General features: G+C 40.2%; 1 protein-coding gene across 1 annotated transcript in view; it reads left to right on the forward strand.

Moving 5' to 3' along the window:
* Nrx-1 (neurexin 1) overlaps positions 1 to 26,264 on the forward strand; it is a 600,022-nt gene that overhangs the window by 253,067 nt on the left and 320,691 nt on the right. The gene's annotated exons all lie outside the window — the stretch shown is intronic.

The raw sequence follows: 26,264 nt of genomic DNA on the forward strand, positions 1-26,264 counted from the left end.
TCATTTAAATACATATTTATCAAGATATTTAACAAGAATACTTGCTCGGGCCGGATTTGATCGTCGTTTAAATTTTCTGACTATTGATCAAGAAATCAACGAGTATCGTGTACACAGTGGAATTTACAATTCGGTAGGTTGCACACTGAAATTACTTAATGTGAGTCTATTGTAACCAATACTCGTACGAAATGTACTTGTACCTCAGGAGATATGCAAATTAACGACTAAACACTGCGCCCATGTACAACTGCTATCGATACGAAGGACGAAGGGTTGACCTAGTCTTGTCTAAATAGCCACATAGACGTACATTTAGTTTACACCCGTGGTGACCCTCCTTGCTTTGGCGAATTACCACACCAAATGTTTCCCATTAATGTATTTTACTGTACACACTGACGCAAAGTGTTTCCAACACTACGGTAAATTTACTCGCAGATACAAAATAGTCTGTGTTTTGAACAGAGGAATAGAATAATCTGTTGTTAATGATAGAACAAGAGTAGCAGAATTGCTTGAGTCGATGTTTATTCTTTGTTCGAGTCAACATAAAAAAAAGCATTAAACAACGAGTAGAACAATCTTTAGAAATTGTTTTAATGTAGAATTAAAAATAATAGAAATAATTGGTAGGATATTTTGACAGGGATTTGATACAATTCGAACAAGATATATATCATAACTAAAAAATAATGAAAATTGAATTTTCTTGATTTCTTAACGAACAACTGTACATCGATATCGAACATGTAATTTGCCAAATAATCACGCTGTTTATATGTTGAAAATCAACAATCTCTAACATCATCTCGCCTAATTCACAAACATCACTAACATCATCTCGCCTAATTCACAAACATCTCCAACATCATCTCGGCTAATTCACAAATGAACTAAACCTGTCGTGTACCGCATAATAAAAATGACAATTCCAATATCATCGTATAATGCAATTTCGTTATAACGTCGAATAACGTCATTTGCGATTAAACTGTCCTCTTTCAGGTTACTTTGACAGAGATTTGATACAATTCCAACAAGATTTATAACTAAAAAATAATGAAAATTAAATTTTCTTGATTTCTTAGCCAACAACCATCCATCAATATCGAACATGTAATTTACCAAATAATCGCGCTATTTATATGTTGAAAAACAGTCTGAAACAATTTCTAACTTCATCTCGCCTAATTCATAAACTAAATCCGCCGTGTACCGCATAATAAAAATGACAATTCCAATATCACCGCATAATGCAATCTCGTTATAACGTCGAATAACGTCACTTGCGATTAAACTGTCGTCTTTCAGGTTCCATTATATCCCATCAAAAAGTCAAAAAAATCATCCTACCCTTTTAAATCCTTAAAAAAAAAAAAAACAGCAAATCGCTCTAAAAAAAAAGCACAAAAGCACGCTCTAATGTCTCTCGTTTGATTGGCAAATTAAATAAAGCCAGAGCGCGTGAATATCTCCCACTTGCAGAAAATATCGCGAGCCAGTCACCTAAACGGGCCGACATTTATCAAAAATACAATGGCCCCGTGTGTCAACCGAAAGCTCGCCGCGGCAAATCGACCTAAACATCTATCATAAATCATGGCGGAAGAAATCTGCATAGAGGGATCAAGCAATGAAGCTATTCATACATTTTAACCAGTGCTTTTGTCTCGATATCAGGCGAGCGGCGAAATCATAAATTCAATAGTCGCCACAGGCGGTCCAAGTGCGCATTTCGCGGGCTTTCGCACGCGAGATTATCCGCCAGCTTATCGCGTCGGCGCCGAGCTTATTTCATCGTGTTATTCGCGCGAAAATACCAATAAGACCAAGTACCCCTAACGATCTAGGGGAAGTAGCGCTGCTGCATCCGGCTCGTCTACAGGGTGATCCTCCCGTTAGTGGCTGGCAGTGAGGAAAATACTCGGACAACAGCGTAGCTTGGCATTTCTAAGCTTTGCTTATTATTATATGGTGTGCAAGCAGCAATAAAAATGGCTATTATGGTGCGTTTATGGTACGTTATATTGGTAGTGGTTATAATTGGAACAGTGGCTCGTGAATGTTCAGCTAATTATTTATGCTTGCGCGTAGATGGTGAATTTTTATGCAAATTCGCATTTTTGAAAATACAATTAAGCAATGGAACGTAGAAAATTGTTTGATTTACTAATATTATGAAAAACATCACATTTTGCATATTTTATACAGAGTGGTTGGTAACTGGTAGTACAAGCGGAAAGGAGGTGATTCTACGCGAAAAAAGAAGTGGAAAATATAGAATAAAAATTTTTCGTTCGACGCTTTGTTTTCGAGAAAATCGACTTTGAATTTTCGGTCGGTACGCGTGCACTTCATCGCGTCTCGTTATAACGGATCTCACTGTAGATCGTTGTCTCGATGGAAAAATTAAAAAGAAAGTTTTTATTCTATATTTTCGACTTCTTTTTTCGCGTAGAGTCACCCCCTTTCCGCTTGTGCCACCAATTACCAACCACCCTGTATATTGCGAGAGTTTCGTGCAATTTTACACTTTGGAATTCCTTAGGAATCTACTTATGTCTGATTTTCCTTTCAAATAAATGTGAATTTTACCGAGAAACGTAGATGTTCACAGAATTGAACGTTCAGTATTATTATTATTTAATATCGTTTGTTTCATATTTCTGTTACTTTGTTGCTATTATTTTTACAGTACCTTCGACCGCTTCATGAGAATCTTGTGAAACTATAAATTCCATCAAATTGTAGAAAATCTCTCAGATATTCGAGACGTCAAAAATTACAAGAAAAATTTCTCATCTGCAGTATAATTTTCTAACATTCGTAACATTATGTTCTTGCGATAGACGTTTTATCATCGTATTAGCAATTTAACGAAATTAACCCAAGAGTTCCATCGAGCAACGATTAAAAAGCCAATGGAATCTGAAGAATACAAAAAGACGAGCAGAGAAATGCCTGTGGTATTTGCCTCTCTCCTTCTTTTATTCCTTTTTTCTCTCTCTCTCTCTCGTTCGATTACTCGATACTGCGATTGCGACTTACTTTCAGATAATTCGCCAGAAGCATATGGATTTTTCCATTAAGTATGCAAAAAGCTGATTACACATGATACTGTAATAATAGCGATGAAAATACGAGAGAAAATAAAAGTCGCTATCGTTAAACAAGATTACGAGCAGTTACGTTTAATTACGTACACGTACGTTGTCATTTGCTTATTTTACGCACGCCATTTACACATCAATTTCCTTGGGGCAGATATAGTCGATCGCTTCTCTTATTTCTTCATAAGAAGTTCCTTAAAACCGTACAGTTTATGGTGTAATCGATTAGATAAATGCAAACATGTAATTACGCATACACGGCGCCACGGAAAATCCAGATCAGGTTAAATATAAAAAGTGGTTGAACGTTTGTACGTGTGGAAAATAGCTCAAAGTATTTTTTTAAAGAAAGCGTTCAATTTGAAAATTACATTTATCGAAGAAATTGGTGAATTTCTACCGCGATTCCTCGTGGTTTTACCGCATTGTTGCACGCTTCGTTTCACAGCCAAATGTTTAAAAGGGTTCTCAGGAAATATAAAAACTCGTCCCCACGATATTCGCGAGAGGAATTTTGCTCAGGGTGTGAATGACCCAGATCGCTTACGTTTAGGTTGCAGTGCTATTGAAATTCAGAGGGAAAAATAATTTCCTCCCTTAATCTCCGCTAAACAAGGCAAATTCATCGACTCGGAAATTTAAGCAAATTGGAAACTTTGCGCAAATGTAGTTCGTGCGATGTTAATAACGTGATCATTTTTTTTCCAGCTGAAAAACGCTCCTGGGGATGAAAACACCCACAAACGTATCCTCGAGGGGATCAGAAATTTTGTCGTCTCAACTCACTCATACATTTGCAATATTTTTCAAACACCATGTGTGCGCGCGACAGCAAAGAAGAATAAGACTTGAAAAAATTTGGCTAAATTTCGAGAAGAAAATTGCTTTTGTGGCTCATAAATATCACCACAAATTTTTATTTAACTTTCTCCTTCCATCTTCTATGGTTCCTAAAATATTTATAACAACGTGGAAGTTGAAGAGAGTTGTTTTCAACTACGTTCGTGCAAAGCTCCAAATTTTTTGGAATTTTATAGTCGCTGAATTTGTCTCGTTAGACCCACTACCTTACAGGTGACACGCCATAATTTGAATTGGGTTTGAGGTAGACTATGGCAATTTTATACAATGGCAAATATTAATCGTTTTTATCGCGTAAATTATAGAGACGAAAATAAAATTAGACGGGCCATAAATTTGGTTATTTAACTGAGACTATTGCAGTTATCTGTGATCATATTAGTCCAAGTTTACAGTTATTCATATAGTTATTTATTAACTTCAATTATTCATAAGCTCGTCGTTAAACTGTCGAATCATTATCGTACAAATCAATATAAACTATCCCAAAGCGGACAAGCTGATGAAATTAATTACCAAACCAGTCGAGCTTAAATTTCAACAACAAATAACGTGTAATAATTTATGCGATAATGATAATCACAGTACAGACCAAATTACTTGCAAATCTACTAATGTAAAATAAAACGACGACAGTTAATACCGACGATCATACGCTAACTTTTATTCGTAACTGTGGCAAAGGAAAAAGCTGTACAGTCGTGAGCTTGAAACACGTTCTCATCAAGAACAACTTGCACAACGTCTCAGTCCGTAAGATTGCAGAAGCAATTCTCAAAGAATGAAAACTGGATGAAGTTGCAAAAGAGTTACCAGCCCATCGAACGTATTCGCTCAATATCGTTAACAATAGAATTAGCTAACGCGAACTGTGACGCGTTTCTAAATATATTTCAATGAAAAATAACGAAGAAATGCAGCAGCCACAAAGGAGATAAATTCCAGAAGACGAATCATCAAAGTGCGAATGTTCACGCAAATTTATATCCCCGTGGACAAGAGTTAAGAAAAAGTATTAAAAATACGATAAGCAAGCTTCTCAAAAATGCCATAAGCGACAAACATAGAATGAGCAGAAGAAAGCACTAACATGGAGCGTGTGTCCTGCACGAAACGACGTAAAATCACAGGCGAACTTCCTGCGAATATAATTACCTCTCTAACCTGTCCCTACACGAAATTCACTATGGAACGAACCCCGCAACGAAATTAATTTCACACTGCGGCAAATTCTCATTCAATCGCCAGTCAATTACGTAGAATAATGAGCAAAGTGTCGTTAATCGAGTAGCCTCGGGCAAAGGAGGTTGAAGCGGGCCACCGCGAAGGAAGCTCAAAGGTGTGCCATGTCTGTGGATGCTTCGAAACCATCTCAAAAGACACTTCCTGACGTCGCTGTGGCTCGTACAGCGGCCAAAGCAACCGTATTAGCATGTATATTGCGTCACGTCGACGCGACACGTGAGGACAGACCCCTGGCGGAAACTACGGGCGGACCAAGCTATCCCGGCTTCCGCTTTACCAGCCCATGCACCGTTGCGGCCGTGCCACCTCCGCCACTCGGACACTTTCTGGCCAACGCGGACCGTTTAACTGAAAAGGCACTTCCTTTGTTCCTTGGCAAAAGCTTCCGCTCGTTTTCTCCCATGAATTCTGACCTTGAGAGCTTACACGCCGACAGACGGCGAATGCGCGATGTTTACTCTGCCTCCAGAGAGATCCTGTACACCGGCGAGTATTTTGTCGAGAAATTGTGGTTACTTAATGGGCCAGCTCCTTTTCTTGCCAACGTGTTACTCGACTCTGTTTTACTCGGTTGCCTGCCGGATGTTCAACTGTTATTTGATCCCAAGGGTCAGCCTTGTACGTGGTACCGGGTTTTAGATGACCTTTGTTAACATTTTGACTGCCACGTTGTACATATATGACCCGTCAAGGTTGCTCCTGTGACGCCACGGTAGCCACTGGTGACCGGAGGGGTTCAACTTCTTACAATTATAAAAATTGTATGAAGATTGACAGTTAGGGCATTTTCAATGTAACTGATAAATGGAAGATACTTTAGAAGATACTGTGAAGCACTCGGTTAGGAACTTAGGATTCTCAGGAGGAAACATCGCGAGAATGCGGATTAGTCATTGGGAAAATCCGCACTCGCTTAGTTGCCAGCTCAAGTGACCTGCACTCGCTTAGGTGCCAGCTCGAGCGACCTTCACTCGCCTAGTTGCCAGCCCAAACGACCCGCACTCGCATAGTTGCCACAGCCCATACGACTCGCACACTATCCTTTTATACGCACGTCGACCTACGTTAGTCTAGAAATTTATTAGATAAATTAGAAATTATTGCGATGGGAATGTGATGGTATTTTCTCAAAGTACAAAGAGACCAGAAACTCGTGACGTATTTAGGTAAAACCAAGAAAGAGATAGATTTTTGAACATCGACTGTAAAAATTCCCTCGACGGAATCATCGGTTTGCTCGAGAAACCTTAATGAACGATGATTCGTATTCATTCGATGGGATGAAGATTTCGTCGATTCATATCAACCGGGCCATGCATATTCAGTTTGATCAGTGCACTCCTTTGGAGATTCGTTTCTCTGACGACGGGACGAGCTTTGCGGTTATCAGCTGGCCTTTGAAAGCGAACCGCCGATTCCAGAGGATTTACTCGGTTATCTGGCAATCGTATTAAGTTTAATTAATTAGTTTGCCCGGGTATTTCGTTAATCTGTTCGATTGTCGCTGTTAGGATACGAATTGACTCGTTATACGGCCACTGATAATAAGAGAAGCAAAAGTAGCGCTATCAAAGGACGTATAATGAGAGATTTATTATCAGATACTTTTGGAATCGAAGTTGTGTGACATATTTCCATTTCCAATAATTTGAAACATCACTCGATCCATTCTGTATATTGTAACGGTGTAATTTTTTTTTTTTATTATTTAATTTGTACTTTACAATTTGTCCAGCTGGACATTTGGTAAATTAGTGTAATTTTATACTACGTAGTAACGTATGCATAATTAACGATATTATAAAATTATTTGGCACAGTGCATTCATATAATAATATAATAATAATAACATAATAATATAATTCATAATAAGTGTTCAAATATTTTCCTGCGCCACTCTATGCACATCTAATTCAACACCTAATTTCGTTCGGATTTCATTCATGTGAAAAATCGTACACTATGGCTGATGAGGAAACTTCAATATTATTACTCGATCGCTGTTTCCTTTGCTATTGTTTGATAAACATTGTACGTATTTGTACACAGAATGGGACTTTATTCCCCTGTAACGTATAATCCATTGCAGCGAGGCTCATGAAAACCAAGTAGCGTAGAGAAAGTTTCAAGTTAATGATGTTGAGTTGCAAACAGTAATTCGTTTTTGTTGTTTACCGGGAAACTTGGCCGCGAGGACAAGTCTCAGGCAAACTTGCAAAGCTACGATTGCAGTGGTGTAATAAAGGCTCGATGCTGAAATCGGTGTGTGTAGCAGTGTACGAGGCACGAGTGCTGGTTACGAGGCTATGAAATAGCGAACACGTTGTATACCGAACTCCGGACACGCAATTCCCAATTCTGAATCGTCGATGAGTGACATAAATCGCGTATATAGTTGGCGAACACGTTGGCGGCTGACATTGCCTCGGACCGATGTAACGGAGAACACAGCGTGTCCCGAACTTCGGGCTATGAATTTCTGAAATGCGAATGGCCAGCAAATCGCGTTTCATGCGATTTAATAATAACGCTAACTTTGATACCTGTTACGACGATCGAAAACTGCCTATCGAGGATACGTTAATTACGTAAAAATGTTGCGCCACAGGAGGATCTCATCGATATGACGGGATTCTCTGTTTTTCTGCAAACTATGGCGGGATAATAACTTATCCGATCGCACATCGGATTTAACATGTGGTACATGATACAGTTTTATCGTACTATATTAATAAATTGTATTTTTTCCTTGTATTTTTAAATTTCCCTGTTTCTCATACAGATAGAACACATACAGAAAGATATTATCGTGAATACGTAGTTCCCTTTGAGCCACTCTTCTTATCTTCTCCTCAGACTTGTCGTTTACGAGGAGAACACTGACTAGCAATAGCCTGAACAACCTGTACGTTTCCAGCAAGATGAAAATACGTAAAATTAACGACAAAAAAGGAGTAGCTGAGCAATAACTTAACTTGACCGTGCTTTTATCATTTTCTAAGCCTTTATTCACGAAAATGATTAAGTACAATATTACAATGAAGTAGCCAAGTTCAAATCACGGCCAAACTGTACACAAGACTCAAGACTCAAGACTAAAGGCTGAAGACTAAAAACTAAAGATTCCTCCTGTGGTCGAATGCCTGAAAATTTTTATATTTTGCGTTTGTAGGTGTTGTAGGGCAAGGGGAGGATCCTAATTGCCCTACGTAATGGGGAAAGTGTAATGTTGGCCATGTGCAAAGGTCAAGGTAGTATGGAATGGCCGTGGATTTGGGTATGGTCGTTGTCACAATGAAATCGTTCGTAACGCGAGCAATAAACCTGAAACGACGTTTTCTCAACTTGTCCCATCGTTCCTGTTGAGGTTATTAGATGTATGAACAGAGAAACGTGTGAATAAATTGTAAAGTAGAGAATATATTTTAATACAGACGTGTAAGTTACCCTCTAACTGAAAACCCTGAAGCTGCCACGTAAACTTGAAGGTTGGATGATAAAATAAAATAGCTGAGTCGTAACACAACTATCAATTTTGCTTTTATTAGACTTTATTGTGAATTCAGCGATCACGATGGAATACACACTGAATTAACACACATAAATCACAATTCACTCCAACAACTTTATGTAAAACCTAGTTACACTGATACGTTCAGTACGCGACTGGTCTGAGGGTAGAAACCGGTGAAGATACGTCGACTATTCCAAGGATACGGAATAAGTGAAGTTTTACCGACGATACTGTGTCTGAGGAAAGCTAGGGATGGTGGATCCAAGGACACGGGACCATCGGATTTGTCGATGACAATTTTGGTTAGGAAAGTGAGGGCAGTAGACACCGCTTCCGATTGGATAATAAGAAGGTTGGTGGTCCAGGAGGGGTTTTAGCCACCCTCGAGAGAAAGTTGCTAACGGAAGATACCAACGCGAGGAAAACTAACTTTCCCGTGTCGACCCGTGGCAAACAAAAAATGTAAAGGAAACCTGAAACGAAAGATACTTGTTTGGTCTGAAGGACCTTAACTATGAAAATGCCAAGACCCATGGTGGGTCCCCAAGACTATTGAGGATACGCGCCAAGGATGTGCAGACATCTGGCTGCCACCTTGCCCTCGTTGTGTGTCCTGGTCTCTGATGTGGACTGATGCTACAAAGCCATCGTCGCCTGTCTACTGCCTATGGTCTGCCTTCGTCCCAGTCCATTGTCTCTACGCTGTCGATGGCTTCAGTGCTTGAGAAAACCAAAAAGATCAGATGTACAGTTTCTTAGAAGTAGTGACCACTTCAACAGTTCTGATATCACGAATACTCGTCGCACATTCTCCCAAACTGCGTACAGAAGACCGTTAGGTATCATAAATCCTTGCACAGTCATCAAAAGCGAGATACAATTGAGAATCACCTTCTTCTACTTCAGCCAATCCATATCGTATGTTCCCTTATGGCGCCTAACGTCGTCGAGTCGAGGTATTTTCGCTGAAAGCTTCTCGTTTCACCCTCTCGAAACCCGCCAACCACCGCGTTCCTATCTTCTCCACATTTCCGGCGAACGCTCGTCCCTGTCGCTGGCTTTTTCAAGCTTCGTTTGGTCGGACGAGGCGCGGCATTAATAGGCCGGGAAATATCATTCGCGTATCTGCGACAGTTTCGTGGCAGAAGGTGAAGCATCCGCGATCGTTCGTCGAGCGGATGCGCCAGGTCGATAGATACGAGGCGTGCGAATAGCTGTTGAAGAAGGGCACAAGGTCCTCCTCCTTCTTCTCGTGCTCCTAGCAGATAGCGAAAGGCTGTTTACGAGCCGCTGTGCAGGCTGATAAGGACGATCGCGCTTAAACATTTCTATCGAAATCGGCTGCGATATTGCGCGCACGGTTATGCACAGACCTCGATGACCCTCGTTCACCCAGCAAGCTTCTTCATAGAGTTACACGGCCGAGCGATAACTCGAGCTTCCCTTAGTCGGTTAAGTGCGTGCGACGTGTATACGCGTCGGTGCAAAGCTTCTTCCGCCGCGGTTCACGCGAAATAAAAAATTAACGTTTGCTACAGGAACTCGAAATTTTGTTTTCCATGATTTTTCCATCACGTGGTATTGACAAAGTCCGCGATCACTTAGTTGCCAAGCCAATCAAATTTCGAGCAACCTGACAGTAAAAAAGTATAGTAAAATAATAAAAAAGTAATGTAAATGACAACCAATGGTGCGTTCCCTTGATATTTATAATTCCAGTAGGGCCATTATGAATTTTATATAAAAATAAGTTTGATTATTTGATTATCCTCTTTGGTATATCGATTATGCTCGGTTTAATGTATTGCATTTTATAAATCGCGTTGATTATTTTCTCCAATGCATCCTCCTTTGTTTTTCCCATCTCAGAGATTTCAAAGAGATTGGAGAACTTGGATGGCTCGTTACAAAGCTCGATACAAAACTATCAGATAAAGGATACATCTTTGGGCATGTTTTTTCCACCAATAAGAAAACGTGGATTTTTGAAGAGAATGTGAATTTTTACACATTAATACACATTCAATAAAACGTTTTTATCGAATGCAGTTCTGTGTCTTACATTGCTTTCTCCATTGTTTGCCTTAGTCTTATGCAAATTGTGTGCATTTTTTCCAACTTCTTTTACAAGAACAAGGTTTCCCAACGCACCCAACGTTTAAAAAGAGTTGTAGGTGTGTACTTTACGGAGAATCGATTTTGCAAAAGGTGTTTAAGAGAGGCGTGCAATTTTCTTCTGTTTTCTGCATGGTGATATTCTTTTACGACGATCGGATCATTGTTATTGCTGTTAATTATGCCCACTGGAATATTAGAACGCATCCGCGTTGAAATAAACAAAGGTGAAAGTACGGCTGATGAAATTTTCAAGAAAAATAATTGCTACCTCGCTAACCACCGCGATACCCCAGAAAACATTTAACGACTCTTCAGGGCGTCGTAACTTAGACACTGCTTAAAGAGATTATAGTACTCGTTAAAACGTATAAAACACGTTTAATTAACGTAGATTTTAAAGTTAATAGTTTTACAGTAAAATAGAATTTTGTATCTCGTTATAAAGGTACGCTTTACGAGCCTAATTTATTCAGAAATTACGGATGTGGGTTAATTGAATGGAAGATTCAAGTGTGTCAGACAATCTGTAATTAAATTACATGCATATTAGATAACTGACATGCTCAAATGTTGTATTCCAATTGGAAACAGACATACGAAGCATCTCTCATAAAGCAAAGAAAATAATATGTTTCTGATTGCTAATTGTAAAACTTTCTCTTGACATTTGCGATAAATTGTCATCGTGATACGATAATTTCTATAAAGTTCCTCTAATTAATGTAATTTCAAATCGATTCTTTCATTAATTTTCTATACTTTTCTACGAGACATTAATCAAGTTGCTAGCAGAAACAAAATGACACTTTAGTCTACAGAAAATCGATTCTACGCTCTTCTTAACGAGTACTGCAGACTCTAAACTATTTAATTTCCTACCTTTGTTTTTTAACATTCCCTGTTACCATTAAACACAATGAAATTGCCTCTTATTATTAAAAAAAAAAAGAAAAGAAAAATTGAAATACAAAATCAATCACTTCTCTGACGTTCTTTACGTCTTATTTATAATCGATTCGTCTAAACATTTTTCATGAAGAAAAATCCGTAGATAAAAGAAAATATAAGTAAAGAATGTGGCGTATTTAAAATCGAAAGTAGATTTGTATAACAAAATGTTGCCAGAGAAACTTAACTCGCCGATCTATTTAACACTAGAACTACCACACCAATCAAATCGACTGGTTTTACAATTTTATTTTCAAATTCCTACTTCGTGTTGCAATGTAACGACTTTTGCAACGATAACTGAAAGAATAATATAATGAATTTTATTTTGTTTTTTATGTATTCAAACTGAAAATAATTTGTATCAGGCTACTTATACCAATAGCAGTGAAAATGACTGGTACTTGTCAAAGTGTACAGGAGTCCTGCACTCTGTTTATCGGACCCCAATTAACCAGTTTCCTCGTTTTCTACAACTTGCCACGCGGTTTACAAATTTTTACCGCGTATCGTTCGATACGACGATATCAGTTATGAGGAAAATTCCGGATCGATCGCTGGATCGCTAGATGCTGACGCTAGAAACACCACAGCAGTCAAAACGACTGGTTCTACAATTTTATAAATGTGTCAACCCTCGTTTAGGTCGATCATGGTCGCAGATGGATTAATAATAGCAAAAATGTGCTACGTAACATGGAATTGCTTCTGTAAGAAAGTAATAAATCAATAAATATAAAAATATTCTATTATTACGTATTTTTTAAAGACCATATTCACTGGTTGTGATAGAAATAGCGTCGTGTTAACTATCGGTCGTTCTAGTGTCAAGCGACTGCTGTGACCACTTTAAACGCAAAGAGCCCGAAGTTACAAACGAAGAAAGCAAGACGAGCGTCCCCTGTTCATCCGCAGAGGAAATAATTTTGAAGGAAGTGCAGCGTCTCGACTCTTTGCTCCGAAAGCTATTTATAACACATCCCTGGAACTCGTAGCTTCTAATTGGATGCTCGAACGATATTCCTGATTTCTCAGCCACGAATGATTTAATGTCTCTCTGACATCTTATCCCGCGCTGGGGAATCGAAGTTTTAATGACGGAAATACGTGATATTTCATGGGGATGAAACTTTGGGGCGGGGTATCGCATCTTATTTTCCTGGAATTTCGTTCAACTTCTTACTTGCTTAACGAGTTGCCCAGAAACTTTCTTCGGGTAACGAGATCCCCGCGAAACCGAGACCCTAGCGACACGTACCAAAGAACACTATAACAAAAAAAAAAAAAAAAAGAGGAAAAAGAAAGAGAAAGCAGAGAAACGAAAGGAAGAAGAAACAAGTTTAGCCGAAAAAGATTAAAACGAGAGTGTTTGGTTTTTACGGCGAAGCTGGTGAGTTTACGACGCGAATGAAACGCAATTTCAAAATATCTCGCATGCCACAACCTAATATTTAGTTTCCTATGGTAAAACGTGGAAACACTTTCTACAAATTTCCCAGGAAACTCAAGCGATCGTCCAGATCAACCGCATTTATCAGCAACAAAAATACAAAACCCTACTGCCACACGTATCCCATTAACATTTTTCCATGGAATCATAGTTCCTGTTGAAGATCTATCGAATAATTTTTTCAGCAGCCAGGACACGCTGAGAATCTTCCCTTTTGAAAAAATTTCTCCTCGTATCCGCTGCCATGTACATATTTCGTGATCCTTTCGTTCGTCGTCGGTAAGAGGACGTTGCCAGGATTAACTCGATAATCCGGCGGATGTATGGAGGATACAACGACAAGGAGGCAGGAAATAAATCGACCCACTTCTTTACCTGCACATTTTTCTTTTTTTTTCATCCCGCTGATCCATCGAGATTTATTAAACGAGGCAGATCGAAATCAATAGACTTTTATTCGGCCATTCGCTTAAGCTGCTCAGGGTCGTTTGTTTCATTGCGCGCTCGGAGTAGCCGGAAGTAACACGACGAAACGAGGAACACGAACCTGCAAACCGACCACGTCGATCGACTTTTTTTTGTTTCGTTCCTCGTTATTTCCTTAGTCGAGGAATTATCCGGATTATCGTCCTCCTCCTGACGATTACCGAGAAGTCGTTGGTTATTTAAAACGACTGGCAAGCCAGCTTTCCAAGAGCTTTATTATCCGCGGGTTACAGCCGATGTCTTATTAGCGTGTAAGCTGTGCGTTTTACGAGCGTGTTAGCAGTTACTAACGAAGCGGCTGAATGTTTCAAGAGCCTGGGATTTTCTATAGCTTTCATGAAGTATCGCGTATTGGTTTTGTTCGTGGAAATCGTTGCCGATTGCTGCAGGCTGGCACAAGAGTAAGCGGATTTCTTCTACGCGATATAAGCTGCCACCTCTTTACCTGCGATTATTCTTCTTTTATGCGAATTAATTTACCGGTAATTTTATTTCCGCCGAGTTGTCGTATTAAAGGATTTCTAACGCTTATTAATCGCAGGATATAATTTACGCGAAAGCGGTCGACCTACCGGTGCAACTATTGGCTTGGCAACTAAGTGATTGCGGGTTTTGTCGTTACCATCTTATGGCAAAATCCGCAGTCACTTAGTTTCCAATGCAACACATTGTACAATTTTATTTCGTTTTTGTCGTTGAACGTTTTAAATCTTGATGGATGTTTTTGTACCTTTATGGGTTATTCACAATTGTTTGCTTCGAGTTGTTTAATTTGGAAAATTACCATTACCTTTACCATTACCATTTTTTGGCAAAATCCGCAATCACTTAGTTGCCAACCCAATAAATTGAAACAGAATATTCCAAAACTAAGCAACTCGAAGCAAACAATTGTGAATAACCCACAAAGGTACAAAAATAACCATTAAATATTTAAAACGTTCAACGACAAAAATGGAATAAAATTATAAATATATTGGGTTAGAAACAGAATTTTCCAAAATTAAATGACTCAAAGCAAACAATTGCCAAGCAAATATCATAAAATGGTAATGGCAAAATCCGCAGTCACTTAGTTGTCAACCCAATATATTGCACAATTTTATTTCATTTTCGTCGTTGGACGTTTTAAATTTCGATGGATATTTTTGTACCTTTATGGGTTATTCACAATTGTTTGCTTCGAATTGTTCAACTTTGGAACATTCTGTTTCAATCTATTGGCTTGGCAACTAAGTGACTGCGGGTTTTGTCGTTACCATCTTATGACAAAATCAGCAGTCACTTAGTTGCCAAGACAATAGCAACGAGACGGATTTCTATCTGAAAAATTATGAGAAAAAAGAAAGAAGATGGATAACCGATAACTAAGGAACTAAAATTAAGAAAAAGGAAAAATGATGGACTTGAAGTCAAACTTCTAAAAGGGAACTTGCCGTGAAACTTATTTAAAATCAAAGTTGAGAAAAGGTCGGGAAATATTGGTTGGAGTGGTGCAAAGTGGAATGATTCGAATGTTGGAATGATAATTGGCGAGCTAACAAGTCGAAAATGAAACTTTAAAACCACTTGAAATATTTATCGAAATTCGCGTTTATCCGAGCGTTTAACCGCCGCACCATCGCGATCGAGCTTCCATGTATCAAGCAAACAACGTTCCGCTATTTCCAGCTGTTTCTTCTTGAGAAACCTTCTCCTTGAAACAAGACAGAGCGACAATGAGAAAAGAAGAAACGAGATACCTGGAAGAGAAACACTGGACAAGAGAGACCATAGAAACGCAGAGTTTATTCTGATCGGAAACTTTTTTTCTGCACGCGCTGGAAAGTAAGAAAGAAGAAAAAAGGTCGAGAATAAAAGCATTGAAAGGAGAAAGCAGAGAAACAGAGAGAGAAAGTAGGAACACGAGGACAGAAACACGACTTCCAAGATGAGAAAAGGTCTTCGTTCCTCCCGGGATCTCGTTACTCCCGTTCTCGAAGCTCTTCGAGAGATTACTCGGCTAATCCCGCGTGGACGACGACGGGGGACAACGAGGACATCGGAGATGAGATCGAACGACACTGTTAATGCCACTTTTATCGTCTGCCAGAGTCATCGGAATTTATTAAAATCTCTTCGTAACTTGCTTCGTCCCTCGACCGAGCCGCGCTATTTCGCGCAATAAAAACGCTCCCTATCGCGATGAAAAGCGTAGCTTCCGGTTTGGTAAACGCGCTTTATAACGCGCTCTATCCCCGCAGCGGCACGTGAATATTTTAGCGACCCGCGATAACAGCGTCGTGCGTACGCGACTCACAAGAGCGGAGATTTCTTCTGATTTAATTTTTTACGGTTCCGCCGGATTTTTACGCGGAGATGGCCCGCAGCTTCGACAGCACTTCGTGCATTGTAAAATTCTTCCACTTTTATCATCTTCCAGTTGTTCTCTCGTTGTTTTCCAGTCTGACGCGCTTGTGGGTCGACGGGTCGTTGCTTCTCCTTTTTAGGAGAATGTTACTCGCGCTGATTACATTTGGACCCGCTCCCTCGGTGATAGCACGCGACTCGCGAATTCGGAGCCGAAAAATTGAAATTGATGTCGATTTTAAAAAACACCTGCGTGTTTTCTGTGTAACTACAAGTTCGCCATCTGCACGTGTTTGGTAGCTCGTCGATGAAGATGGAACAGCAGGCAAATCGAACGATCCGGGGAGACGTCCGAGAAGCAACCGTTGCAATTGGTGAGAAGTGTCGTTGGTTAAATTTGTTGAAGTGGTCACCACTTCTAAGAAAACTCTTCATCTGGTCTTTTTAGTTTTCTCAAGCATTGAAGCTATCGACAGCGTATAGACAATGGACTGGGACGAAGGCAGACTACTTGGAGACGTCAGAGCTGTGTACAATTGTGAACAATTTCTGTTTCATATTATTTTATTGAATTAAGTATGAACCCTTTCGTTCTATTTCCATTATTACGTCCCTGCATAATTCAATAAACTAATATAAAACAAAAGACATTGTGCGTCTATTATTTCCTTACAAAACGAAAGAAACTTTCCGGATGACCTAATATTTTGTCAACTGCCTTCTCCAACGTATTGCAACGAGTAGCAGCTCACTTGGTCATTGTCTTCCACGGCTGCATCGACCGAGTTTAGCCGACAGATTTACGGTAAAAGGGCCGCGGGGGTGGGACGATTGATCGTGAGAGTGCGCCAGGTGCGAAACTACATAGCACGAGCATCCCCTACGGGCAACCACCACCCATCGCTGACTTCCTAATGAATGGTCGGCGATTAATACGGATTAGTAACTGCGTGTGTATCGTTCGTTGCCGCGCATAAAGCGTCTTCAGACCGTTCGTTATGGGACTGCACTTTGAGACGCGACGAGTGTTCCAGCTCACGACGCCTTCAAGACGGTAAACATCGGACGGATGGATGAACGCGCGAGCAGAACAGGAGCAGAGAGACGTTGCGTGTTTTATTTGAGGGAATTATGCGGCTGAGAGAAGTTTGCAAACTTGAACCATCGATGCTCGTGCCAGGATCAGCGCACTGATAACCGTTGGAAGTGCACGAGTTAGGTGGAAGCACGGGAGAAGCCAACGCTAATGTCACGCAGGAGACACAGGAAATCAGGAAAATGATAGATCGCCGGTGATCTCCTCGCGAACGTTTCACAAATAAGCTGAAGAAACTGAACTTTGTTTATGACAATAGAATTTATTATGCAAATCCAACAGAGTGACGGTTCAAAGTGTTACAACAGAATGGTCTCGAGCGCTCATTTTGGAGGGTTCTGTTGCGAATTATCTGGCAACCGGTCAGGTCGAATGAATCAACGCTCAAGGTGGAGGAGGTTTAACATATCGGGTGTTAGAGTAATCCAGCACTGTGTTGAACTTGTAAAAACGTAACGTGCGATGTGATGCACGGCGGTGGTAAGATCTTGTTGGGAGTGAAGTCTTTCAACCATACGGCACGATGTCTGATGATGAACTGTCCTTCTACGTTGCTGATTCTCCCTACCAGCCGTTGGCTTTCGCCTGTCCATCCTGCCCTTCCGGCTGGTCCTTTCCAAGGATCTTTTACCGGACCTCGGGGTCGTTGGGTTTACAGCTCGAGGAGAACATGCAATTCGGAATTTCCTAAAGGAGGGAATCCTTACTCAAGGGAATTCACTCAAAATTCCAAACAGATTCTTATACTGAGGTTCCAGTCCCTCTGAAGGGATTGTCATCTGACGTATCTCAGAGACGGCTATTCCGCTACTATTTGGTTATTGTTTCGATGACTGTGGCACGCAGGATGTCTAGCTATTACTGTTTCTGAGCGGGTGGCCTTCTTGAGCGTGTGATACTAACGAAGCACGCGGAAAACCCGACTTTTCCTTGCGTCCATCTTATCATCTTGCGATTGACGCGAAGAGGAAGATGCGCAGCGATACAAGCGAGCGAATAACCGCGGCTGGTTGCGATAGCAGGTGATAGAGCAAGTTTCTAGCATTTTTCTGAAACATAGCAAGCGACCAAGAAGCGATCGATGGGCCAGAGAGTTGGCAATTGCTTGCAACTCGGTCTGTCCAACCGCTGCAAGCGTAATTGCTTCCCCGAGTAAGGAAAATCGTGTGGAAAATAGGCAAAAGGACCTGGCTGGACCAGGAAGCTTAACAGACTGAACAACCTCTGCACGCTCCATGCACTGTTTTACAATTTTGTACGCGAATATGCCACCAGCTACGAATCTACGTTGTCCCAAGGTGAATAATCCGAGGGTCGTAACTACGTGGCGAGGGATGGGATTTGCAATTTTACAGAAAAGGGACGTAGAAGACTAAATCCTCTCAATGGAGACAACGTGCGTCACCTGGAAGGGATTGCAGATGGGAGAGCAGCGTTCCAGGCGTAACCAACGTGCTGTAAAGAATTTTGAGAGTCGTCGGATCCCTAAAGCTGGCGGATAATCTCGCGACAGGACCAAGGGCTCGCGAAGCTGACGATGTAACAGGCTAGTAACGATAAACTGGATGCGAATACAACTTGAAGATCGCTGACGATGACGATACCGTGACATTTCTGCACGAATAGCAAGAGAACCATTTCACGAAATGTCTCATCATGTTAAACATAGCTCCTGCTTGATCTTAATTTGAAGGTAATTTTTCAGATCGCACGTAGCAATTAGGTGAGCGAGAAAGTGTACTCGTTAACGGTGAAAATGTATATTAAAATAAATAGCACGTTAAACGCGTGGCGAGAGCAATTTCAAGTAATTAATATTAAATTCAGTGGAGTTGATTATATCGGCGATTATCCTGCGCGTGGAAAAACGCGTTAGCCAGCTTTCCCGGTGAATACGATGTAATTAATAAAGCTTTAGAATTCAGTACGTAGCTGCGCTTGTGCAACGTCGATGACGCAGACGGTGCGGTTAACAGGTTATTTAATTTCAACTAATGTCACAGCCGGATGCTATTGCCAAATTAATTGCCGTTGAAAAATTAGTATTTTTCGAATAAAGTAGTTTTATCTTTGTTATATTTAAAGGCATCTTTCGATGTCTACATGTGGCACAGAAAATCCAATGTTTCCTCGAGCACAGTAGATACAGTACAATTTTTAATGAAAAATTTGTAGTAATATTGGCGAAATGTTTATTCGTGTTGTGTTAGAAAAATTAATTCCCTACAGATATTTCACTATTTCTTTGTGAATATCTTTTGCTGCATTAAATTCACTCGGATACCAAAATTAAGGAAATCAAAATTTACATTCCTCTCACAAGCTACCTGTCCGTGTGGTTAAGCGTTAATCCGTCTTCAATTATATTCCGTCATTTTCGAATCCAAGCAGCATAACGAGAACGATGCAAACTCATGGGATTGAGAAGCATCTGCTATATTGCTGATACATTTAGACAGGTTTATCAGCTGCGGTAATTACGCTGAATACGAGTCTGGAACTGGCTACGCTAAATTATAGACAGGTCGTAGGTCTTAGAAAATCTCTGCTTTCTTTTCACATCGATATATTAGGTTGTCCGATAAGTTTCTTTCGTTTCGTAAGGTGATAATAAATGAACACTAATTTCTATTTTATATTATTTTATATTATTATTTCTATTATTATGTTTGTGTATAATGCAATAAACTAATATAAAACAAAAAACATTGTGCGTCTGTTATTTCTGTATAAAACGAAAGAAACTTTTCGGACGACCTAATATCAGTTGGCGTGCCACGAAATTCCATAAGATGTCGGCCTCTATCTCCCGACAGTGATCAAACGTTGATCCGATTATCGAGCAATTATTCGGACCGGACGAGAGTGCAAGATTTTGTCGAGGAGTTGCATTAATTAAAGGCGACGAGACGAGTGATGGTACGCGTGGAAATTATTCAATACCCGGAGAAGCGGCTTAATTAGTAGCGAAGCAGGCCACGTTAATTACGCGATACTTACGTTCGCTGCTGGAAATTACGATGAAATCGAACGGTGGATTTAGGGAAGCGCGAGATGGCGCAACGAATGAGCCCCAATGGAGCAAAACTGTGCTAAGCGACACACCAATCTGCCGGATATCACGTAATTATCGCGACTCGCGGATACACGAGTCCAGAACATCCACCCTTTTATGCTAATTACGTTACACTAACTGGTGCACGTGTTACTTTCCACTTGGTCCTGAAGCCACAATTTTTTAGCTTTCGCGGATTTCATGATAAAATTTAAGGTAAGATGCTGGCTCTAGTCGAGAAAAGAAAATAGAAAATACAAGATGAAATGCACAGTATGCAATACATGCGACTAGTAACTGTCGAGATGTTAGTTGGAATCACTGCGAACAATAAACGTCTCGTCGTTCTAACTTGTCGATTTCTAAAGTGCAAATACAAAATTCATAATGAAATTGTGCCTACCATAGCGATGTTCTTTAATCTTGATGATGTATCGTAGAAGTTAAGCCTGTTTGAGAACCACTGCTCATTTGCCTGGTCTTCATCATTCTAACTTGTCAATTTCTAATGTGAAAATACAAAATTCATAATGAAATCTTGTCTACCATGGCGATGTTCTTTAATCTTGATGATGTGTCATAGAAGTTAAGCCTGTTTGAGAACCACTGCTCATTTGCCTGGTCTTCATCATTCTAACTTGTCAATTTCTAATGTGAAAATACAAAATTCATAATGAAATCTTGCCTACCATGGCGATGTTCTTTAATCTTGATGATGTGTCATAGATGTTAAGCCTGTTTGAGAACCACTGTACATTTGCCTGGTCTTCATCATTCTAACTTGTCAATTTCTAATGTGAAAATACAAAATTCATAATGAAATCTTGCCTACCATGGCGATGTTCTTTGAACTTGATGATGTATCGCAGAAGTTAAGCCTGTTTGAGAACCACTGTTCATTTGCCTGCCTTGTAGATTCATTGAACTATTAAATATGGCCACTGAAACGTCAGTTGGAACACTTTGATATTCAACAATAAAACGTTTAGTCGCACCTTCCGACTTTCTCATTTCTTGGTTGATAAACTTATTTAACATCGCAGATTTAGACGAAACACCCAATCGTTGTTACACTTACGCTACGCTTAGACTGCGATAACCCGATAGAAATGCGAAAGAACGCAACTATACCTCTGACTGCAGCCCTGAGACGCTCAGGCAAGAGAATACCAAAGGTAGGCGAGTTTAACGATATCCAACAACTATTGGTTTTTATTAAATTAATTATCATTATCGGAAGAAGCAGCATTCGCTTGATTAAAAATCGAAAGAAGCCGGAACGTGATATTATAAATCAGGCTGAGAAAAAAATATAGAAAACACAATTATGCATAAATCATAGGTTGCCTTGGAACGCCAGATGAGACCGGGCATTGCATTTATCTCGAGCGCAATTACGACGAACAAATTAACCCCTGGATGATCGAGCGGGCTGGTTTGCCGCGAAACCCGGCTCAACCGATATCCCATAAATCGCGTGGCGAAAGAAATTCGCTCGGGAACGCGCAACGAGCGTCCAAGTTTCTTCATAATTCAACGAGTCGCCGTGTGGGCGTGTTTCACAATTAGTCGATGCTGGCGAGATTCAACCCTCTGGCAACCTGCTTTCAGACACCAGCTTTCCGTTCCTCGACTCTCCTCTTCCGAGTCGAAGCCATCGCGTGCTGAAAACTTCTACTTCAGCCACTCCCGCGTCCTGAACCCGCTGTCCAATGAATGAAGAAGCGTGCCGCCGTAAGCTCTGTTAGCGTGAACCGTATTTAAAGGGCTCTGGCCCGTGCTAAATTGCCGGTATTCCGCTCTGAATTTACTTTCATTTTTCTCGGCCAGTTTTAAGGAGGGTGGAAGAATGGATTACTCAGCTTGATGTATCCGTGATGTCACCTGTCCTGATATTTTACCGCTTCATGGTCGTTTATTTACTGAAAGATCTGATCTCGATAAGTCTACCCTCTCAATGGGTCGTTAGGTCTGCGTAGTATTTTGTTGGTGGACAATGGAACCATCGGAACGAAAAATTGGAAACGAAATTATGGAGAAATGCGAAACGCTGAATTTAATAAACCGTGCTCGACGAGTAGGTCTGCGCAAAAAAGAAGAAAAGCTGCTGTTATCCGACCGCTTGTTATACGACAACTTTAATATCCGAATGTTGCATTATCCGAACGCTCTGTTATCAGTTTCAAATATGTACATATTTTATCAGCGTTCGTATAAAATGACGTGTTCTTCCCATATTCGACAGAGTGAATTTTGATTAGGGCAATTTAGCATGAGATTAATAGCGTTCCATCTGTGGAAACAGAATATCGTATGATTAACCTCTTAACCTACAACCACGGGCATAGCCCGTAGTAGATGATCGGACCAAACGTAAATATTACGGGCATTCTCGAACGTGAATCGTAGGTTAAGGGGTTAAGAAACTTGAAACAGCGTAACAGAATTAACGAAATACACGACGTTGGAGCAGCCACGATCACAGAAATTAAAAACCAGAAACGCGATGTTGAAAATTGCCTGAAGCACGTAGATGCCTCAGATGCTGGGAACAGCAGGAAAAATATATCAAATCAAATACAGGGTGGTTGGTAACTGGTGGTACAAGCGGAAAGGGGGTGATTCTACGCGAAAAAAGAAGTCGAAAATATAGAATAAAAATTTTTCGTTCGAGGCTTTGTTTTCGAGAAAATCGACTTTGAATTTTCGCTCGGTACGCGTGCACTTTATCACGTCTCGTTGTAACGGATCTCACTGTAGATCGTTGCACGCGTACCGAGCGAAAATTCAAAGTCGATTTTCTCGAAAACAAAGCCTCGAGCGAAAAATTTTTATTCTATATTTTTGACTTCTTTTTTCGCGTAGAATCACCCCTTTTCCGCTTGTACCACCAGTTACCAACCACCCTGTATACTTCATACAAATAGAAACAGCAAGCGAAAGTGATAATGGGATGGTACTTTCCCCAGAAAAAGAATCTAACTCTGTGCGGTTTCCTAAGTGAAAAGGATGATACGACTCGGAATCGAAAACGATACGAGATGCATAAATATTTAAACAACCCTTGACAATGCTTGAATAAATCAAATTTCGTACGGGAAAACAATTGTTCCGTTATGCGAGAATTTTATTATCCAAACGATCTTGTCTGCCTGTTAACTCGGACAAGACTCTTGTAGCGTCGTGGACGAGGAGCCTGGGGGGTGTCAGGCGAATTATAAACAAGCGGAACATGTGCGTGGTGGAGCTAAGACAAAAGACACGAGACTAAGACAAGAGACAGGGGGTTGCCAAGGGACAAAAACGAATTAACAGTCAGTGCGAGTTGAGAAGCCAGAGAATGTGATTGGAGAAGTCAGGAAGATCCATGGTGACGAGTGTTGCAAATGAACTATCTAGTCGTCTTAATTACAACACGTTATTGCGATTAGTTCACATTAAACAATCATCGTTTCCTGTTTAACCAACGTCTGTTCAATCCATTTATTGTAAATAAATAAATCCCACACTCTACTGTATTGGAAATTGGTACTGAACATCATATCGTATCGTAATAACAAATACAAAACACGTTGCTTGGCCAAATCCTTAAACAATGCTCTCACGATTACAGCCAATTCGTAGCATCTTGCAAACCAAATTGAAAGTACGATTTTCTCGCCAGCTGCTTCGGCTGAACAAGCCTCAGCCGAGATAAAGCGCGAAGTCAGCCTGAAACTGATTCAGCGTTCTCTCTGCGAAAAATCCAAACAAATGGAGAGAAGCTGAGTCGCACCGGGACCACGTCGAAGTGGCTTCTTTTTTCCTCGCAAACTCCTTTCGCCGTTGAACGAAGACGATGCAAACCGCTTTCGTCTAACAGGATTAGGTGCTCGACGTCGTTTTCTTTCGAAGCAGCCGAGCACACCGTGAACAATAGATAGAAACGAGCGAGATGAAAAGAGGATTGCCGAGAATATTCCCTTCGACGTGGCTAATGACACTTTCACGCGTGTCTCCGCTTCCTGACACGAGACGAGGCAAAGAAAGAGGACGAGAAAGAAGAAGAAGAAGAAGACGAAGCTGTCCATGTTGCACTCAAACGGAGAACGGAAAGCCGCGAAGATGATCTTCCGCCGGATGGCCAAGGCTTCCCATCCGCGAAAATGTCTTCCTTCGCGAGCTACGGTCGCAAATAGCTCGATGATCTTCTTGATACTTGTGCAGGTTCGCCTGTCGTGAAGATTGAAAAGCTACCAGGTTCAAGGAACGCGCAAGTGAACAATGTCGTGACGAGTACGGCGTTTGCTGGGGACTTTTGTGACGTGTAGATGTTGAGTTTTGTTGGAACGTCTCTTCTTCTCTTTCAAAGCTTCTTTGCCCATCTTTGTTTCTTTTCGTTCGATTTAATATACACAGCCAATATTTTGTGAGAGCTGACTGAATTTTAAAATGGAGATGGATTTAGAAAAAGGAGACATTTTTAGGCGTCTTGTCCTGTTTAATTAAAATGTCCTATCTGACGTTTCAAAGCTGAAGTTTTAGTACGGTCTTTGTCCATCTTTGTTTCTCTTTTTTCAATTTAATATACGCAGCCAATATTTTGTGAGAGCTGACTGAATTTTAAAATGGAGATGCATTTAGAAAAAGGAGGAATTTGAAAGCGTCTTGTCCTGTTTAATTAAAATGTCCCTCTGTCGTTTCAAAGCTGAAGTTTCAGTAGGATCTTTGTCTATTTTTGTTTCTCTCTTTCCAATTTAATATACATAGCCAATATTTTGTAAGAGCTGACTGAATTTTAAAATGGAGATGCAGTTAGAAAAAGGAGGAATTTGAAAGCGCCTTGTCCTGTTTAATTAAAATGTCCCATCCACCGTGTCAAAGCTGGAGTTTTACCAGTGTCTTTGTCCATCTTCGCTTTTCTTCGTTCGATTTAACACACGAGGCCAATATTTTCTGATAGCTGGCGCAATTTTAAAATTCAGATGCACGTAGTATGTTACGATGCATTTAGAAAAGCGAGACATTTTTAAGCGCCTTGTCCTGTTTAATTAAAATGTCCCACTTACCATTTCAAGGCTGAAGTTTTCGTAGAATCTTTGTCCATTTTTGTTTCTCTCTTTCCAATTTAATATACGTAGCCAATATTTTGTGAGAGCTGAGTCTATTTTAAAATGGAAATGCATTTAGAAAAGGGAGACATATTTAAGCGTCTTGTCCTGTTTAATTAAAATGTCCCACTTACCATTTCAAGGCTGAAGTTTTCGTAGGATCTTTGTCAATTTTTGTTTCTCTCTTTCCAATTTAATATACGTAGCCAATATTTTGTGAGAGCTGAGTCAATTTTAAAATGGAGATGCATTTAGAAAAGGGAGACATTTTTAAGCGTCTCGTCCCGTTTAAAATGTCCCATCTATCGTTTCAAAACTGAAGTTCTAGTAGCTTTTCTTCTTTCATTTTCTTGTTTTTCTTCATTTCATCTGACACGTATAGCCAATATTTCGTAATAGCCCACATAGTTTTCAAATGCAGATACACGTAGTATATTAAGATGCATTTGGAAAAGCAGTGAAATTTTAAACGTCTTGCCCTGTTTTAATTAAAATGTCCCATCTACCGTTTCAAAGCTGAAGTTCTACCGGTTTCTTTCTTCCATCTTTTCCCTCGTTCCATTAAAAATGTTTCCTCATTACTTTACATAATAGCCCACACCATATAACTTTAATTAAACGCAGAAAACACTGGCAACTTGAAATATCTCAACGTATCTGGAAAAGTGCTGGATAACATGTTTCAAACAAGGAGGCCAGTGTTATGATAGAGAAGTTGATTTAACGAAAGACGTAAGTCGTTTAAAGTAATGAAAACAGATTTCGTTTAGTAGGAAAGAACGTAAGAGAAGAAAAGTGGCGATTTAAACGAGACGACTTTTGAAAAATAAAAGGAAAATACGTTGGCCAATGATATCGCGATAATTAGCTACTCAATTACAAAGTATCATGGAAGTTTCACGTTGCGTCAAACGAATTGTACAAATTAACAGTTAATTA

The sequence above is a fragment of the Bombus vancouverensis genome, chromosome 17, assembly GCF_051014615.1.
Source record: "Bombus vancouverensis nearcticus chromosome 17, iyBomVanc1_principal, whole genome shotgun sequence".
NCBI classification, from domain to species: Eukaryota; Metazoa; Arthropoda; class Insecta; order Hymenoptera; family Apidae; genus Bombus; species Bombus vancouverensis.